This window comes from Pinus tabuliformis, chromosome 4_1, assembly GCF_031772625.1.
Source record: "Pinus tabuliformis cultivar Carrire ecotype Pingquan chromosome 4_1, CPIR1, whole genome shotgun sequence".
Lineage (NCBI taxonomy): Eukaryota > Viridiplantae > Streptophyta > Pinopsida > Pinales > Pinaceae > Pinus > Pinus tabuliformis.
In genome coordinates, this window is record NC_142303.1 from 748,968,576 (window position 1) to 748,982,887 (window position 14,312).

The window sequence follows — 14,312 nt, forward strand, 5'->3', positions numbered from 1 at the left end:
ACCATGATGACATTTTCCGCTGGCCCTTCCAAGGGTGATATAGAATTCCAAGAAATTCCCAAGGAACTATAACTTGTTCAATTTCATATTCAACAATAGAATACCCACCTCAGCCACATAAAGAAGCACATTCCATGACTCCCGCAGAATAAATTGTGAGGATCCAGTGCAAACTATCTAGCACCCGTGGACTCGTCTGATGTGTAATAACATATCTTTTTTTTTTTTTTTTTTTGCTAAATCTAGAGTAGGACCTTCTATTAACTTGTGACTGGGAATATGTTACATAAATTATAGCAGACATTAAGAGGACGCAATTCCTCGAAGAAAGGGAAGAATTAAATCAGCACTTAGTGCCCGTACATAAATTTTAGCCCTGACCAAAAATTTGGTTGACTTAAAGAAGAGAATAGAGATAGTAATAAAAAAAAAATTGGTTTGCTGAAGTTACTGTGGACCTACTGACATGCTCGCTGAACCTGAACCATAGATCTGATGCTTCTTGATCCAATAGATGAGAACCATATCGGGTGGAGAAGTAGTAGACAGGATACATGCCCGGTGTATTAACAACCTATGCTGACTTTCTTCCAGACCCACTAACCTGCTTGACAGCCTGTAGCCATCGATCTGCTCCCTCATGATCAACTGTTCAATATCCATATCATGCAGAGTAGAAGCCCAAGAAATACCCACCCGATGAGGGCAATATTCTCTCTCCTCCTAAAGCCACATGTAGACAATTGAGTGGCATTGCTTGCAATTCATATATACCACTTTTGGATTTGAGAGTGCCAGATAAGGGTGGTATACTGGAAGTTGTTTTGACTCCCACTACCTTTCTTCCAGACCCACAAACCTGCTCGACAACCTATAGCCGTCAATCTGCTCCCTTATGATGAAATGGCCAATGTTCATATCGCGTAGCATAGTAGCCCGAGGAATACCCACCCTATGCGGGTGGTATTCACTCTCCTTCTAAAGCCATGTCTAAACATTTAAGTGGAATCGCATGCAATTTGTATAAACCACTTTTGGATTTTAGGGCATCTGATAAGGGTGGTATACCAGAAGCTGATTTGACTCCCACTGACTTTCTCCTGGACTCACCAGCCTACTCGACAGCCTATAAATGTCGATTTTCTCCCTCAAGATCAAACGGCCAATGGCCATGTTTGATAGAGCAGAAGCTTGAGGACTTTCTCTAGCCAAGCTTCCAATAGCACCAATGCAGAGGCAAACTTTGGTGATCGCTTGCGAGACCCTTAAGTTCCCAAACTCTATGTATCTTCCTAAAATACTCTTATTCTTCATTGGCTAAAGGTGATATTCATTTTCCCTGATTGTTCTGGTATTTATCCATGTCTATGAGGGCCCGAGATGAACATCCTTCACACATTTAGTTGTCTGGTACCTCCTCCCACTTGTCACACATGTTGTCTCATGTGCACCTTACCCCTTCATTGGCTAGCCAGTCTGCTACTTTGTTGGCTTCCTTGCGAACATGCACAAAACTGAGAGTTCTTAAATTCTTAGGTGTGATTGAATTCTATGATAGACCTATAGAAGCCTCCAATGGCTTGAGATTTTATCTAGTGCTGATCCTGTGCCTATCCGCTTGACCGATTTGATGACTAATTCTGAGTCAGCTTCAACGATAACATTATGAGTGTTGTGCTCTATTAGTATCTCCAAGCATTGCTCCATAGCCATGAGTTCAACCATATTATTGGTGGATTTTCCCAGATGATTGTGAAAGATTACTTTTATGTTGCCCTCCTCATCTCTTATTACTCCTCCATAACCTGTGTCTCTAGGGTTACCTTTTGAGGCTCCATCTATGTTGAATTTTAAAAAACCCTATCAAAGGGGTTGCTAGAAAGTCTTTCCTTCTGAAGTGTGGTTTGCGGTATTATTTTGACTCTGAGGGATATGTGCCTGAGTTCCAACCTTTCTAGAATGTGCACCTCTCTGTGTCCCTTGTGCTTTCCTGTAGAAAATCCCCCAAGGGTGTTGACCGTATCCTTGAGTTGTTTAAGGATTAGCGCTAAGATGCTACTAACTGGGCCATTTTTGTATTTGAAGATCCTGTTGTTGCGCTCTTTCTAAATATTCCAGATCAAGAACCCTGGAATCAGAGCCCAGGCTATGTTCACTATTTCATTGTCCAAGAAATCTCTTCTCCAATTTTTCAACGTATCAGTGATATTGTTTTCATTCCTGTCTGTCTACTTGAAGACATCTGCTACCCAATTCCATAGGGTTGAGGAGAATGAGTAGAGATTGAGAAGATGATTTGTGGATTCTTCTTGCTGGCCACATAGGTGACATCTTGACGGGCCAAAAAAACCTATCTTTCTGAGATTCTCCCAAGTTTGAATCTTGTCTTGTTGAACCAACAACTTGAACAGTTTGATCTTCATCCATTGTGGGATTTTCCATAGGTCTTTCCATGTCTTGTCAGTGTTTTTAAATTTAAGACCCATGGCTATTATTTTGGCTTCTTTGAGGTTGAAAACACCCTCATTATTTATGCCCCATCTTAATTGGTCATCTGAAGTTGAGGTCAAAATTTGTCTCTTTTGCAGAATAGCTTCTAGGGCTTTAGCTTGAGTTTTCAGTGGGGTCATCTCACTGTAGTCTAGTAGTTTCCAAATTCTCCATTTGCCATTATCCTTTGACTGATCCCAATATTCACTTACCTTCTTTAATCCTTTATTAATGGTATCAGTTTGGATGCTTGCTAATTCATCCCTGCTGAGGTTACCTTCCTGCTGCCAGTTGTCCTCCCAGAACCAGGAAATATTTCCATTTCTGATCTCGCAGAAACTATAATTTTGAACTAAATCTCTATTCTCCAAGGCTTTATTCCAAATTTGGGAACATTTTATGTGTTCTTTCATTCTTATGAGGTTCGTTTCTTTCCAGTTCATTGCATATTTTTGTCTCCGGAGTTTTGCTGAGCGATTTCGTATTTCCTTTAGCCATCTCCACCACAGTTTTGCTCCCATAACTTTATTTAGAATTTATGGGTCATGTAGACCCAAACCACCGTGGGATTTGGGTTTGTAGATCTTGTCCCAAGATAGAAGAGCCCATTTCTTTTTCTCTTCGCCTTTCCCCCAGAGAAAGTCTCTTTGAATATTTCTGATTTGCTCAAGGACTCCTATTGGTGCCAGAAGAGCTAATAGCATGTAGATTGGGATAGTTTTGAGTATCGCCTTAGTGAGGACCAGCCTCCTTGCTAGGTTCAGGGCTCTATTTGTCTAGTTGTTGACCTTGTCTTTCAATTTATTTATTACAGACTCCCAGATGTCATTGTTCAATGGTTTGTTGGTGAGGGGAACCCTCAGATACTTTGAGGGCAGTGAGTCTCATTGAAAGCATATAATTCTGGAGAGATTTCTTTGAATAGAAATATCAGTATTTAAAAAGAAGATCTTTGATTTTGAGAGGCTTACCTCAGTACTAGCTGCCATTGCAAACTCATTCATAATTTTTGAAAGCTTTGTCTTCCTTGACTATAGGTATGCCTTGCAGCATAGTATCATCCACAAATTATTGATGTGTCACAGTGTCTCCGTTCTGAGTGATTCTCAGTCCTTGTATTCTTCCTTCCTCCTTGGCAGCAATGATCACTTTGCCCAACCCTTCCATCCTGCAAATGAAGAGAAATGGGGAAAGAGGATCTCCTTGTCTGAGACCTATCATAGGCTTGAAGGTTCTGGATGGAGAGCCATTGAGAAGAATTGAACAACTAGTAGTGGTAACAAGAGCCATGACCCACCTTAACCAATTATGGTCAAGGCCATATGCTTTTAGAGAAACCCTTATATAAACGTAGCTTAGTTTATCATAAGCTTTCGCCATGTCTAGCTGTATTATCATTCCCGCTTGCTTGTTGGTTTTGAGGGAAAGTACCACTTCATGAGCTTGAATGATGTTATTGAGAATTTGTCTCCCTTCCACATAGCCTGTTTTCTCCTCTGACACCAGAGTTGGGAGGAGGGGTTTTACTTTGTTGGTAATGACTTTGGAATGATTTTGTACACCACATTGCATAATGCTATGGGTCTGAAACTATCAGGAGAGGTGGCTTTCTCCTATTTGGGGATTAAGACAATGAAGGATTCATTGAGTGCCCTCAAAACTAATTTGGAGTTTCTTAAGTCCTCCACTACTGCTAGAATTTCTTGTTTGACAATCCTCCAGCATATTTTGAAGAAGTCGACATTGAAACCATCTGGACCTGGAGCTTTTCATTATGCATTTCTTTGATAACTTCATTGACCCCTTCCCTCATTACTGGTCTTTTGAGGTTATGATTGTCCTCCTTGGAAACCAGCTTAGGAATGTGCTAAGCAAATCTCTTCGTGAATTGGGATTTGTCTGCTATGGTTTCCTCAGCAATGCTTTGAAAATGTTGGACTAGTACATCTTCCATTTCCTCATGAGTATTTTTCTCTGTTCCTTGAGGATCTGTGAGTTTCGAAATTCGGTTGTTAGTTATGTATCTATAGTGGATTTGTGAAAGAATTTGGTGTTTCTCTCCCCTTCCTTGATCCATTATACTCTGGATTTCTGTCTCCAGAAGATTTCCACTTGTCGACATCTGTTTTCCCATTCTCATTGAAGTGAGTTTGCTAGATCTTTTCTTTCCTCTGTGAAGCCTTCTGTGATGAGAATTTGGTTAATTTCCTATAATTTCTTTCCCTCTTCACCTTCAGCTTTGAAGATATTTCTAAACTCATTTTTATTCCATTATTTGAGTCTACTCTTGATGTGTTTGAGCCTAAGATGTAGAAGGAACATTTTCATGCCTTGAAAGTGTAACTCTTATTTCCACCACTTCTCAATGTTTGTGAGGAAATCAGAGTGAGTGAGCTAGACATTCTCAAACCTGAATGGTTTGTTTCTAAGTTTACCAATTAGGGAAGCTTCTAGTTGGATGGGCTAGTGGTATGAGCCTCCAAAATGGAGGATGAATGCTATCGGGCTTCGTCCAGTGAGTAGAAGCTCTTTTGATTATGAATCTATCTAATCTTGAGGCAACTTGGGTAGTGCCCTCTCTTTTGTTATTCTAGGTGAAAATACCATTTCTTGTGTCCATATCCACCAGTCTCATATTGGTGAGGAAGTTCTAGAAGGCAACTGAATCTCTACTAAGTGATCTGGTTCCCCCTTTTTTTTTCTGTGAGAGATTTAATCATATTGAAGTTTGCCCCCAGAATCCAAGGTACTACTGGGTATCGTTTTTTCATTTCCTCCAGAGAGGTGAGGAGCCTGAACTTTTCTTCCAGTAGCTGAGGGCCATAGACATTAGTGGTCATGTAATACTCCCTTTCCTCCACAGGTTGAATGATCAAATAAAGGTGGTGCCTGGACTCCTCCGCATCAAGAATACCAAATTGCTGAGGATTCCATAAAGTGTGAATTCCTCCAACTGATTTTGTTGCTTTGACTTCAAGATACTCACACTTACTTAACCATTTGCTATGCTTTTCTCTAATATTCTCTACTGAGCATTTGGTTTCTTGTATGAACATTATGTCTCGTTTTTCCTCTTTGATTCTATTACTTAGATTTTTTTGTTTTCTTCTACTCCCTAGTCCTCTAATGTTCTAGGTTGTGAGATTCATTGAGGGGGTTTGTGAAGGTGTAACTGGAGAGATCTTTCATCTTGATTAAGCCAATCATGATTTTTCCACATTCTAACAACAATTCTTTTTGTCTCTTCCTTCCTCTCTTCTTACTTGGGTTTTTGGCAGCTTTTCCTTTTATTAATCCCATTGATGTAACCCCTCTATTCCCTAATTGTTGTGGCCTCTTTTGACTCCTAGCACCTTTTGATGTTTCCTGTTGAGGAATAGTTGTTGCACCATGTTAGGTCCCTATACCAATAGGTGTCATATGTCATGATTGACTTGATGAGCTATGTAATATGTTCATACCTTTTCTTGTTGTAAAGGTTTTCCATATTTTCAAAAAAAATCAAAAAATGTAAAGAGGGTATCCCCTAAAAGAAAAATCAAAGAGTAAAAAAATAAAAATGGTCAAAAAAAATGAAAGAAAATGAATCCCAACAAAAGAAAGACTAGGAAAGTGTGCAATTCTAAATGCCACTAACTCTTTACTTTGTGTAATAAACAATTATGTGCAACTTATCACTTATGCCACAATTTTGAATAGCCGAACAGTTTAAACTTTCCTAGTTCATATTTCGATTTCCTGTTGTAGAAATAGAGAATAAATATCTGACCAAACAATGTAATCTTGGCAGATAGGTAGACAAGTAGAGTGAAAAAGGAGCTCAACAATTTAATCTAAGCCCTTGGATGTAATAAGTGTAGACTTAGATAGGATTTTCCATGTAAAATAAAAGAAAAAATTGATAAGGGTTTTCCAGTCTAAGTGCACCCAATTAAAGAAGTAAAAACGCTAGGATAAAGTAGGTAGTGTAGGTAGATGTTGGTTGCAGAATCATATATGATGGATGATGACTCTAAATGTGTTAATCTCTTACTTTCATCACAAGGTCAAGGTATACATTATATTGAAAACATCTCAAACAAAGCAAAGTCAAAATAATTAACTCCCCCACTCATTTTCCCTAAATTTTCACTAATTTCCCCTAAAGCACTAAGGTATTTACTAAATTAGAGGGGCTCAGAGTATTTATCTGACTTTTGGAGGGACCGAACCCTCGGCCCAATAATTTATAAAGCCTAAGTACTTAAAACCATTCATAAATCATTCATTCCTCTCCATAAGTCTTTTCCTAAGTAAAATCCTATTTTACTTAGGAAAATTACAACATTTTTCATGAAAACCATTTTTCACTTTAAGCCTAAGTTTGAATACACACAACAAATGTTTTTATACTTAGCGTGTTTTCGTTCATTATCATATTAACTATTAACATATTATTATATAAATCCCTTGTAAAACTTTACCCTCTCCCGTATTATTGTAAACTATATAAATCCCCGAAATATTACATATCTCGCACCTCGGTTTAATTATAACCATAACATATCCCTAATCAAGATTAATTAGTTAAACAGTAACTAATTAACAGCCCTTAATCCCCTGCCACATTAATAAAGGATTAATTAATCCTCACAGTTAATTAACAGCCTCCCCGTCCAATCCCGTCAATCTCGATATAATTAACCAATCGTTAATTTATCAAGCACGCCTCCGTTATAACCCAGTCATTTCATATCCCCCAACAACCATCCGATCAGGTCTTCAAGATATGATGGCCTTTATGAATATCGCACGGCCCTTTGTGACTGCACGTTAGCATGTGATCACAAAGCAGTTTCCTAAACAATACCCCGCCACGCATCAAAAGGTCTATGGAATCGGTGGCTCGAGGTCTATTACTGCCTGTCCCCATAAGCAGTGCGATATCAAACTGCTTACCACCTCCTCACAATATGACAAAACGTCATGTCGTTTGTCATTAACATCACCTGTCCAAAACCAAAAACCCGCCAATCTTTGACTTTTGCCAATAAAACAAAAACAAAATCATTTTCACTGTTTTATTCGGTAAACTTGTGTTCCTATGCAATAGAACGTCGAGGTCCTCCAGTTGAGTTTTCAATCGCCAACCTTCTACCAAACCTTGCAACCGACGCCGCCTAGAACCCTCCAGCCACACCAGTACCTGCATTTCATTGTTCATCCCCCAAAAAGAGGTATTTATCAAATTCCCAACAAAAACCCTACAAATATTGGTTTTCCACTGAAAATTGATGAAAAAGGACCAAATTTATAATAATTCAGTCATTATTTTCGTCATTTAAGTCCCCATAGCCTCTGTATTCCCCATTTCACAAAGAAAACCACAGTTTCCTTCTAAATCCACAATAACTAGAAATGGAAACCCGGTGGCTTTGAATGTTACATCTATTAATGCCCCTCATTAAGATTTAGACCATTTTCCCTTGGCAGATAAGGACTTCCAAATAAGAGACCTTTCCTCTGATAAAAATCACCTCAAAGTCTTTTTCCAAAGTAGAGATAACCACCTGAATGGCTCTGATGTCCTAGGGCTGTGGGAATCCAATCTTCCCATATACTTTCTCCCCTCAGTCCATGTTTTCCCTGATATAATTCATCAATGCCATGCCAATTACAACCCTAACCATAGAGCAGTTATGTCTCCTAGCGAAACAGTCCTCTTCCCAATAATTGTTGAGTCAATCAATGAGATGTTGCAATTTCACCCCAGTCAAGCTCTCACTTTCATTTCCATTGGGGATTTACTTGAGAAATCAACTAAAGTATCCCAATCAGAACTTAATCGCCTCTGTCAGATTTTCATATTACAGAAACATCAGCCTAAGGGCCCACCTCCTTATATGTAAACTTTCTTCACAGATATTGGAAGACTCATAGTTGATATGATATATTTAGTTATGGGATTCAACATTAGTGAATTTTTTTATGAGTTAACCCTAGTGTTATTGTTAATCTTTACTCCTGGACAACCCCTTGTTGTTAAGTATGATTATGCCTCCTTTATTGTTGATAGAATTCATGAAGAGTTCATGAGACTGGAGAATGAAGGAGTTTTCAAATACACCACCTTCATATATCATCTCATGCTTTATTATCAGTCAAAAAATTTCCCTTTCCTTGTCATGAAGCTTGATACCAAGGGCAATCCAAGGTCTGTTATCTTTTGGACTTCCATCTTCCATAAAACCTTTGATTCCCCTTACTCCTATAATGAGTTCATTGATCAGTTTGTTCATCCAGCAACCACCTTATTGATAGGGATTTCCCCTCCCAGGATCAGTGGTGACATTAAAAGGATCCTTCAACTCTCCAAGTAGTACAGAATAGGTGACTGGTATTTATACCAGAATTATACAGAAATCAGGATATATGGGTGTGAGCTTTTCCCTTTCAAGCTACCCAAATACGTTCCAATGAGACTGTTTGCATTGGAATATTTCAGACAAATGATACATTCAGACTTGGTTCATTTTCACAAAGCCAAAAAGAAAGCACAACTCAGAATCAAGAATCAATTAGGCCCTTTCATCTGCAACAATAGGGAAGCATGGAGAGAAGCAGAGAGAATTTTAGAAGATCACCTTAAATTACACAAAAGTTTTGGTTGGGTTCCATATGACCCTCATAGCTTTATCTGTGATAGAAGAATGAAGAATAGGTTGTCACCATATATACACCATAGAATCCTAGAGATTGAACAATTTGCCAACATGGATGAATGGAGGGAAGGGACCTTAGTAGAAACTGATAGTGAGCAGGTCAACATAGAAAATGTAATGAAAGATCTTGAAAAGACTCTTGACCTAGATTCTTTTGGATAGGTGCAGTTTGAAACTTCTCAGAAGTCAGCATCAGGGATAAGTGCCTCAATAGCTAGGAACTCTCAAAGGCACTCACAACAAACTGATACACCACTCACAGGGACTTCCAAAGGTAAAGAAACAGAGACAAGTACTCAGGCTACAAAACAGTCAATAATGTCTAATCAACCTGAAACTTCTAAGGAACAGGCCCACATGCACACTCCTCCAACTCAAGTCAATGTGGGAGAACCCCCAATCTTGCAGACTCCTCTGAATGAGGAAAAGAATAAAAAGAGAGACATGGAAGTAGCCATCCTTGCCAGTGGACCCTCATAATAGCCTGGTGCTAAGAGGAAAAGGCTAAATCCTCTTTCAAAAGAGGAATTTTTTGAAGAAACTACTGATAGTCAAAGAAAAGAAGGTGTAGATAGTCATCAAACTTTCCTAGTAGGTGGGACATCTACAAGCTCACAGAGACAGGAGCTGGAGAGACAGCAAAGTGTAGAGGTATTGTCTTTTAGGTCACTAGGACAAGACAATCTAGATATCAAAATGAAGTTTAAGGAAATAAAAGCCAGAAATGAGCAATTGAGGATCCAGGTCTACAATCAGTGTTTGAAAATGGCTCCCACTAATCAAAACAGGTTGATGTCAGCCTATGACATCAAAGAAGGTAAAATGATAATGAGTTATTTCAAACCTAAAGTGCAACAGCCTCAATCAGCAGCAGATTACCTCAAAACCAATTTTGAGGTCATGGCAAAGGACATTCATCCCTTGGACCAAATTGAGTTACACAAATAGACAAGGGAGATGTTCTACTCTACATTGACTAGTAAGGCCATTATGGCCCAAAGACTAGAGAATTCTTTGAGTAATACAACTGCCCAATTACAGGTGGAGAAATCCTCCTCATAGGTTAAAGACAATACAATAAAATCTTTAGAAGAATTGATCATTGGGTTAGGTTATGATCCGAAAGATGTGAAGGTTGTAGAAGCCTTAATTAAAAACAAGGATGAAAACATAGCTACCTTAAGAAAGTAGCTAAAGTTGCCTCCGTCAAGGCATCCATAAACTACTAAGGTCATATAGCAAAGGTTTGAAGAAGAGCTGACGGACTTAGTCCTAAAACTTAATGAATGGCTGAACGAGACTGAACAAGAACTGGAAAAATAATTGAAGGACAAGCAGGGAGAGTTGACCTCTCAGCCTCCCAACATAATACCAGTGGTTTCCAATGTAGTCCCTTCAACCCTTGGAACAGCTCTAGCACCAAACATTCCAGTGGTCACAACAGAAGAAATAGAAGGAACAGCACTAGCATAGACTACAGGTCTAAGTATAGAGGAATTAATAAAATCAACGGAGGAGATGAAACTCCAAGTTTCAAAGTTACAAAAGGTAAAGGAAAAACATGTTACCGTAGAGCAGAAATATGATCTTTCAAAGATACATTTTGCAGAAATGGTGAGGGAAATTAAAGGATTAGAACAAAAAGTAAAATCATTAGAAAAAGACCTCACGTTTGACAAGCCCTTGGCAGACATTAAGAAGATTCTTTGGACCAACATCACTCATTCAATAAACGATGTTTGGCCATCAGTACAAATAATTGTTTAGTACATTGATTTGGTAAAGGCAGCCTTAGAAGAAATTCAGAGGACAAAAGTAGAATTAGGAAGGATGCTTGAGGAAGCCACCAGGCTCATAAATTTTTTGAATAGCAAGAATAAGTATCAGCTTGAAGAACTGGGCATTGAAGATAGAACAGGGACTATTCTGGAAGTCAAGAAGGTATTAACTAAAAGGTATTTGATGCAAAATTTGGAAAGAAGATGCCAAAACATGCAGGAGGAAATTAATGCTTTTATGGAGAAATTTGGTATTTTGCAGAACAAAGGGTTACCCAGCCCTTTAGTTATAAATGATAAATTGATGAGGCACATAGATTATGTTGACAAACTGGATCAATATGCAAATTACCTGGCAAGTTCATCAACTAGCACATCAGCACCAAAGGCACTGCCTACGGGCAGAGTTCTCTATGAAAATCTGGAAAACCTCTTCTATGTTGAACATGAGTTAAAGCATTTGTTTCCAGTTCAGCCTACCTTTTTTGGGTACACCGACATGAATGAAATCCTCAGGAAACTTCAAAGAACCAAAATACCATAGCAAAAATGGTGGGAAGAAATGCTAGAAATTTTGTAATTTATCCTTGGTAAAAAGTAAATTTTGGTTATTTACTACAGTCAATGATGGTAAAGAGGATAAATAGAGATCAAACAGGTAAAGAGTATCAGAGCAGGTCAAAGTGTATCAGTGAGAAAGTAAAAAGTAGATCAGCCAACACTAATTTACGAAGAAGACAGCAAGATGCCAAATCATAGGGCCTGACTCCAGCACACTCCCAAGAAAAGGGATAGCAAACCATCAGTTTGCCTCTATCTGCTATCTACGAGACCATCTGTCTCTATTTTTATGTAACATATAGTTAGTCATCCCATAATATATCTCACTTTGTTATGAGATATTTTATTGTAAAGTTTTTGTATAAATACTCCCTCATTTAGAGTATTGAGGGTGGATTCTTAGACATTGCTGTAAAACTGATTATTTTGGAATAAAGTGTTGTTGGACCAAATCTTGCATGGTTGGCTGGATGTAGAATTGATACAAAGGACTTTTCACAAGATTCAAGTGCAATACATCGAACAAATAAGTATCTTATAACTTATGTGTTATTGTTTTCCTGTTTAAATATTTCAATTATGTTCCATATCTGAATATTAAAACGAAAAAGCTTAATTTAGAAAGTGCTTTAGTGCAATCTGTTTTCAATCATTTTTATTCTCAATGTTTTCCTCTAAACTATGATAAGCAATGAATTCTTAATTGCTCTTGTTTCCTAGTTTACTCATTTTGATCATTTAGTAAAGAATTCTTAATTTCTCTTTATTGGTGATCAGTCAAGTTCTCTTCTCTCAAGACATGTGGAAGGATTCTTAATTTCCCTTCTTCACTTTTGAGCCCATATCATCTTGTCAAGTCATCATTTGTTCCCTGCTTAGCTATATTTCCCTTTGAAGCCATCCTTTGCAAATAAAAAACAAAATCCAATTGAGCCATCTTCCTTTGACCCCATTAGCCCAATGGCCTGAAGTACTCAGTGATACACCTCTAGTATTGAATTTCACCAACAAACTCAATCAAAATTCCAAAGCTCTAATAACTAGCCTAAAACCTTATAAAATGGAGCTAAATATTAAAGAGAGAGCCCTCTCTAGGTACATATTGGCTAGATTCTGTGCCCAAAAGTTGGTTTGTGGTTACCTGATAACCCTTTCCTCTTCTTACAACTTTTAGGAAAATTTGAGTGATAACATAGTGGTGACTCCACTGGGGAACAAAAATTTGTTGTTATTGTTGTTTACTTTATAAACTACATATGGAGCCTGAAGTTAGCCAGGTAGCCTTCGAACTACTCTTTCTTTACAAGTGCATAAGTAGATGAATGTTGCTTCAGTCTATCTCTGGTCTAGTTTATGAACTGAACATGAACCAGTTCCTCAGTCAAACAAATCTTTAGGAAGGTTTTAATTCAAATCTGAAACATCTTAAAGAAATCACAGAAGTTGTTGTTGATATTAATTCAGAAAATCAAAACCAAGAAATCTGGCTTCAGAAAGGACTCGTTACACTAGGTCAAATCCTGATCCAAATCCACCACCTGTGTTTGAGAACCCTAATCTAATCCCCAGAATTCTTAGGAGACAGGAAAGTCAAGAAAGTACTGCTAGCTCTCAACCCATCTACAGATCAAGATCCTGCCCTGTTAGGTGGATTTATCTTGAGGATGAACCCTTTGATGAGCATTTTGAGACCTCTTTATTTGTAACATTTTCTGACTCTGAATTGATCCACTTGGTTCCAGACCCAGTGTTTATTGAAGAGTTATAGTTTGAAGCTGTTAGTTTCTCAATAGACAAATATTTACAGAGTTCAATACAATCTGAGCTTACTTCTGAAAGAACACCTGATCCCTCTACAATCACTGCTACTTCTGCAAGTTCCTCACCATTTCCTCCTATATCTCAACCCCAAACTACCCCACCACAAACCCCTCCTTCTACCCCTCCATCCACAACCCAAATTCCCATTGTTACCCATACCCCACCTGTTGTTCCATCATTACCTATAGCCATGGCAAACAGGTATACCCCCTTGAATCTACCAGCCAATTTAGGTGCCATGCCTCAAGACTATCAAAGTAAAATCACTCCATTCGATGGTACTAGTACTTACATAGCTCAAAAACATACAAAAAAATGACTGACTATTTTGAAATATATGAGATGGATGCTGATGATATAAGAATGAGGATATTTGTTCAGAGTCTAACTGGGGAAGTCAGAACCTGTTTTAGGGCTCTAAGAGCAAACAACATAGATAGCCTAGAAACCCTTTATACAGAATTCTTGAATCATTGGGAGAAGAAGAAAGAACATTTTCAGATCTTATCTGAGTATGAAAACCTTAAGAGAGGAACACAAGAAACTGTGCAGGATTACTGCACTAGGTTCAACATTGTCTACATGCCATTCCTCAAAACCTCAGACCCCCCAGCTGATTTCGCCCTAATCAAATTCCCAAATGGATTTGATTTTGATATGGCTTTTCAGCTAAGGGAATGGGTCCCTATAACTTTGGAAAAAGTGCAAAGTATAGTTATCAGTGTTGAAGCCAACCTGATGTCTAAATGAGCCAAGGTTAGAAGTGAAAGAAGAATACCAGTGAAAGAAGAAACTTCACCTGTTGAACAGATATTGGATGCTATAATTAAATGGATGGAAATACTAGGAGATAGAGTGGAAACAATAGAAAGAAAATTCCCTTGGGATGGTCAGTCAGCCAACACAGAGAGGAATCCTAATTTCCGAGAAAACCAAAACTAGAACCCTTGGAAAACTAGTC